Source organism: Perognathus longimembris, chromosome 6 (assembly GCF_023159225.1).
Source record: "Perognathus longimembris pacificus isolate PPM17 chromosome 6, ASM2315922v1, whole genome shotgun sequence".
Lineage (NCBI taxonomy): Eukaryota > Metazoa > Chordata > Mammalia > Rodentia > Heteromyidae > Perognathus > Perognathus longimembris.
Genome location: NC_063166.1, coordinates 4,024,244 through 4,031,338, shown reverse-complemented (window position 1 = coordinate 4,031,338; position 7,095 = coordinate 4,024,244).

The window sequence follows — 7,095 nt, the reverse complement described above, 5'->3', positions numbered from 1 at the left end:
CTACCTTCCTATGGCCAGCCGCCTGGAGATGAAATCAGTAGAAAAGATCCTACATGGAGGGAATGGTAGCAGGTGGTACAAGTTGAGAGGCATGAGGTATTAAAGGACACACCAGTGCACCGGGGCCATGGGAATCAGCGCCAGGTCCCTCTCACAGCAAGTAAGGAACAGTTGTGCAAGGTGAGCTAAATGGCAATACAAGAAGCAAACAGCAAGAAAATGTTTTTGTCTCTTCTCTCAGATAAGCGAGGAATCTGTGTCAGGCCAGTGAGGTAGAAATTCATTTCCCACTCTCTTGTTGGGCATGTTCCTGGCTGTCACCACGATACTGTCCAAGCTGCCCATCACACCAGGCAATGGACTCCACACGTATCTTGGATGTTCACCTTGGGAGCAAGCAGTGGCTAAGAATGGAAGACGAGGACACCTCATTATTTTGGTAGATGTGTAGAGGTCCCCAACTGAATAATTTCAGAAGCTTGTTTGTTTGTGGGGCTTGATCTCAGGGCATAGACACAGTCCCTGAGCTCTTTTGCTCAAGGTTAGACTGTACTACATTGAGTCACAGCACCACTTCCAGTGTTCTGGTGGTTAATTAGAGACAAGAGTCTCATGGACTTTCCTTTCCAAGGCTGGCTTCATACCAGCATCCTCAGCTCTTAGATTCCTGAGTAACTTGGATTACAAGCCTGATCCACCTGTACCCAACAGAAGCTATTATTCAAAAATAAGTTGAATTTTTTATGAATACACAGATAGGTCACATGATGTTTATTAGAATATACATAGGAGAAACAACCAAAATTCAGAATACAATAAGGGACTACTTTGCAAACCTTTAAGCCAACAAATTCGAGAACTTGGAAGAAATAGATTATTTCCTAGAAAAAATTCATATTCCCAAAGTCAACCATGAGGATGTAAACCTTCTAGACAGACCCATATCCAGTATTGAAATAGAAACGGCAATAAGGGATCTCACATCCAAGAAAAGCCCAAGTCCAGACGGATTCCCATCAGAATTCTACAATGCCTTCAAAACTGAACTCACACCAATATTTCTCAAACTCTTCAATGAAATTGAAAGAGAACGTTTACTACCAGACACATTCTATGAAACCAGTATAACCCTCATCCCAAAACCAGGCAGGGACTCATCACGGAAAGAGGACTATAGACCAATTTCCCTGATGAACATAGACGCAAAAATTCTCAACAAAATTCTGGCCAATAGACTTCAACAGGTCATCAAAAAAATCATACACCACGATCAAACTGGATTCATCCCAGGGATGCAAAGTTGGTTCAATATACGCAAGTCAATTAATGTAATCCACCACATCAACCGGAGCAAGGTAAAGAACCATATGGTTATATCACTGGATGCGGAAAAAGCGTTCGATAAAATCCAGCACCCATTTGTGCTAAAAGCCCTGGAAAAACTGGGATTCCAGGGAATATTCCTGAATATAATCGAGGCAGTTTATGACAAACCAACAGCAAGCATAACTCTAAATGGTGAAAAACTAAAGCCATTCCCTTTAAAATCAGGAGCAAGACAAGGATGTCCACTCTCTCCCCTTCTCTTCCACATAGTACTAGAATTCCTAGCCAGAGCAATTAGGCAAGATGAAAATATAAAGGGGATCCAAATAGGAAAGATGAAATTAAATTTCTCTCTTCGCAGATGACATGATCCTATACCTAAAGAACCGTATAGACTCTACCCCTAACCTACTAGAGCTGATCCAAAACTTTGGCATAGTTGCAGGATATAAAATAAAACCTCAAAAATCAATAGGATTTCTATATGCTAATGACCCGAACGCCGAGGCTGAAATCAGGAAACCAACTCCTTTTGCAATAGCCTCAAAAAACATAAAATACCTAGGAATAACCTTAACCAAAGAAGTGAAAGACCTCTATGATGAGACATTTAAAAACATGAAAAAAGAAAGTAAGGCAGAACTAAGGAAATGGAAAAACCTCCCATGCTCCTGGATTGGGAGGATTAATATAATCAAAATGGCAATATTGCCAAAGGCTATCTACAAATTCAATGCAATACCCATTAATATTCCAACACCATTTTTTAATGAAATAGTGGAAGGAATCCAGAAATTCATATGGAACAATAAAAGACCTAGAATAGCAAAAACAATCCTAAGCAGAAAGAACAGTGCTGGAGGAATTACAATAGCCAACTTTAAGCTGTATTATAAAGCTATAGTAATAAAAACAGCTTGGTACTGGCACCAGAACAGGCCTGAAGACCAATGGAACAGAATTGAAGACCCAGAAATGAACCCACAGAACTATGCCTACTTAATCTTTGAAGTAGCAGTTAAAAAAATATGATGGAAGAAAGATAGCCTCTTTAACAAATGGTGCTGGCAAAACTGGTTCAACACATTCAACAAACTAAAACTAGATCCTTATATATAACCCTGCACCAAAATCAATTCCAAATGATCAAAGACCTCGAAGTCAAAACAGATACCCTGAAAACACTAAAGGAAGGAGTAGGAGAAACACTTGGGCTCCTTGTCACACGACAAAACTTCCTTCACAAAGACCCAGAAAGGCTACAAATCAAAGAAAGGTTGGACAAATGGGACTGCATCAAATTGCAGAGCTTTTGCAGGGCAAAGGACATAGCTCGCAAGATAAACAGAAAGCCCACAGACTGGGAGAAGATCTTTACTGGCCATACAACGGACAAAGGCGTCATATCTAAAATATATGCAGAACTAAAAAAATTACATCCCTCCAAAACAAAACCGCAAAGAACCAATAGCCCCCTCATCAAGTGGGCTAAAGACTTGAAAAGAGACTTCTCTGATGAGGAAATGAGGATGGCCAAGAGACATATGAAAAAGTGCTCTACATCACTGGCCATAAAAGAAATGCAAATCAAAACAACATTGAGATTCCATCTCACCCCAGTAAGAATGTCCTATATCACGAAAACTAACAATAACAATTGTTGGAGGGGATGTGGCCAAAAGGGAACCCTAGTCCATTGTTGGTGGGAATGTAAACTGGTTTGGCCACTCTGTCAAGCAGTATGGAGATTCCTCAGAAGGCTAAATATAGAACTCCCCTATGACCCAGCAGCCCCACTTTTGGGTATCTATCCAAAAGACCACAAACAAAATCACACTAAAGCCACCAGCACAACAATGCTCATCACAGCACAATTTGTCATAGCTAGGATCTGGAACCAACCCAGATGCCCCTCAGTAGACGAATGGATCAGGAAAATGTGGTACATATACACAATGGAATTTTATGCCTCTATCAGAAAGAATGACATTGCCCCATTTGTAAGGAAATGGAAGGACTTGAAAAAAATTATACTAAGTGAAGTGAGCCAGACCCAAAGAAACATGGACTCTATGGTCTCTCTTATAGGAAATAATTAGCACACACAGGTTTAGGCAAGTCACAGCAGAGGATCACAAGAGCCCAATAGCTATACCCTTATGAACACATAAGATAATGCTACGTGAAATGGACTCCATGTTATGGAAACGATTGTTATATCACAGTTGTATCTACTTTCAACCTGCTATGTGTAACTGTAGCTTCTAATATTGATGATCCTCTTGTATCCCCTTCCTGTGGTTGTACCTGCACTATCTCTGTATCTTATCTGAGTATATTGGAAACCATGTATACCGGTAATAGAACTAGGAAATTGAAAGGGAATACCAAAATCGAGAGACACAGGGTAAAAAAAGGCAAACAACTACAAAAGCAATACTTGCAAAACTGTTTGGTGTAAATGAATGGAACAATGCATGGGGGGAGGGGAAGGGAAAAGGGTAGGGGATAGGAGAATGAGGGAGGAGGTAACAGACAGTACATGTGGGCTGGGGATATGGCCTAGTGACGAGAGAGCTTGCCTCGTATACATGAGGCCCTGGGTTCGATTCCCCAGCACCACATATACAGAAAACGGCCAGAAGTGGCGCTGTGGCTCAAGTGGCAGAGTGCTAGCCTTGAGCAAAAAGGAAGCCAGGGACAGTGCTCAGGCCCTGAGTCCAAGGCCCAGGACTGGCCAAAAAAAAAAAACAACCCAAAAACAAACAGTACATGAAATGTATCCAGTGCCTAACGGATGAAACTGTAACCTCTCTGTACATCAATTTGATAATAAAAATTTAAAAAATAGAATATACATAGGTTCTATAAATAGGTTTCTATCGTGAAGCAGTGAGTCATCTCTGTACATCTTAATTTGTATGGGGCTGGAGGGGCTAAAATAATACCCACCCTATACTAGTTCCATATATTTAAAGATCTGTGTTCCTCTTGCCTTAGGTTGTTCATCCTATGTCACTTCTACTTTGCATTTTCGCATTTCCATCTTAACCCCAAAGAAGAGAATTTTTTGGGTGAAAACTGAAATCCACCGGAACCAAATGCTTTGATGACACTGATGACAAAATTGCCATTTCAGTCTGTGGTGGTTGGGTTTGGAGGGTTGTGATCTTAGGGCCTACTCTTTCTCACCTCTGACCACAGCTCACATCTCTTAAAAGAGTCCAGAGCCCTTCATTATGCCATGCTAAACAGAAACAACATCTGCAGTAGGAGAAGCACATCCCTGGAGAAGAGCAGCACACAGGTACTTAACGGTGACTTTGTACTAATTGTAAATACCTGGCATGGGGCTCTCTCCTGATACCCAGAAGTCACTGCGCCACCCACTGTCTGAGATGTGTGTGGGGTACTCCAGAAAGGAAGACAAAGGGCATCCACACAAGGAGAGCCCCTGGGGGCAGGGCATTGATTGCCTGCCTTTTTACCTGTGTCTGGAATGTGAGAAGCAAAGGGTGCAGATTTCAGATTGGGCGCAGCACGTGTGCCCTTACTTACAGACAGGAACTTGTATCCGAGCACGGAGACCATTACCGCCGCACTCCCAATGACCATGGAGGCAAACGGCTGGATCTCCATGTCCGCACAGGTGCCCACCGCGACTCCCCAGGCCAGGGTGGCATTCTGGATGTGCACCTGTGTGGAGGAAAGGCCCAGCCTAAGTGCACCCCATATAGGTGGAGCTCACAGAGAAGGATGCAGATTGAAGAGGACGCCCAGGGGTCCTAATATCAGTAGCTACTGCCATTAAATCATTGAAAATAATAGGAGTGGAAACAGTAGAACAAAACTATAAAAAATAGCATTACCATTGTTAATACCCCCCCCCCCAAATTTGGGTGGTTTTGTAGCTGCTAACATCCCCAAAGATTGGCACTTGCTGTCTTCCTTTTCAGGCTGCTTTAGGAGTGTATTAGTCAGCAGGCTAAGGAGACCAGCGGTGAGAGAACAGGAAAGAAACTGTCCTGGGGAGAGGGGAGAGTACGGAGCAAACCCAACAGGGTCTGCCCACTGATGCAGCTCAGACAAGGCCGTGCTATGGTAACCCAAACGAACACTGTGCCTGAAGGGTGCTGTGAAAATCTGTGATAATGAAACAGCCAGGAGCAAAGGTCAAGCCACAAAAGAGCATCTGAGGATGGAGCACAAAGAATCAATTCATGTCCACCAGTGCCATGTTCTCCAAGTTGTTTTTGAGAGTATAATTATGACCACAAATTGCATTTACCATGCCATGCAATGGATCTTTCTAGCTTATTGCTTCAGTCTAAATGAATGTGCAAATGATTGACCAACACCTCCACAACCTCCTTGATCAGCATTCTGATGTTTGCTCTACTTACACTTTGATATAATTTCACTTAATCCTGTGACTTTTTATCTCTATTTTGGAGATCTTATTAAAAAATGTCATTACTAAGACCAGAATTGTGGCTTTGAGTTCTGTTTCCTTTTGTAGTAGGTTCAGAGTTTTATGCTTTATTTTTAAGTCAATCCATTTTGTGTTGAATTTGTATCTTTTGTGAGATGAGGGCCACATTTTATTCTCCACCATATGGTGATCCATTTAACTAGCATGCATTGCTGTAGAGACGACCCTTACTCCTTTGTGTGGTAGAGGTTAGTGGGCCTGGAACAATTACCTTCATTTCATGTACTTAAATCACACAAGCCTATAGACTTGAAAAACCATATGACCTGTCTATTAATGATTGGGAAAGGCTTGAACAGGATGTGCCTGAGAATTTAGAAAAATAAGTTTGTATTTTTGTGATATGCATCATGCATGTTAATTCTGGAACTCTTCAAAGGAGAGCAATGGAAGAGATGGTATTAGCAGCTGGCGCTAGTTGAGTGGGTTGCTGTGACTTGAGATCACCCCGTCAAAAGTTGTTACCAACACAAGTTTAATGTTACACTTGAAATGCTACTGTATAGATAGACCACTGAATAGAAAACACAACCCACAGGAGGTTCGTGTTTCTTTTAGCAAATGAACAAGCTGGTATTTGTCATAAGGGCCTACTGGCAATTTTTTTGAAGCAACTAGCTATTATCTAGTTTGGGGCCTTCAATGCGCAGTACACAAAATCATTGTATTCTGGTGGAAGCATGTTCCAAAAAGACATATTTCTTCATTAGTAGTAACTCTCAGGAGAATGTCTCTAAGTTTTTCACAAGATATTGAGTACCATTATTTGAGCATTGAAATCCCTATTCTAACATCACTGATTAAAGATTCCGTTTTGGCAAGCCATGGAATCATGAATTCAGTATCATTAATGAGATTGAGTGATTCAGATGACCTATATCATTGCAAGGCATCAGTCCCTGATACTATTTTGCCATCTGCTTGGTCATAGCTTTCTGACTGCTTTCAATAGCCAATTCAATGCTTTTAGACTTGTAGTGTGCATATTCCCATATTGAAATTGGCTGTTTCATATAGGGCTGGAGGTATGGCCAGGCAGCAGTGGGCCTGTCTAGCAAGGGTGACTCACTGAGTTCAAACTGCCAAATGTGGAGTTAGAGTTAGGAATGTCTCTAAAGTATTTGTTACTATTTTTTAAAATCAGACCTCTGTAACGTGTAAACTGTGCTGGGTTATGGCCTATAGAGGCAGATACTTACATATCAAATAGGAAAGACAAACAAAATAACTGATTTCTTTTTGGGAAATCCTAATTTTAAAGGTGCTCATTATGGAAA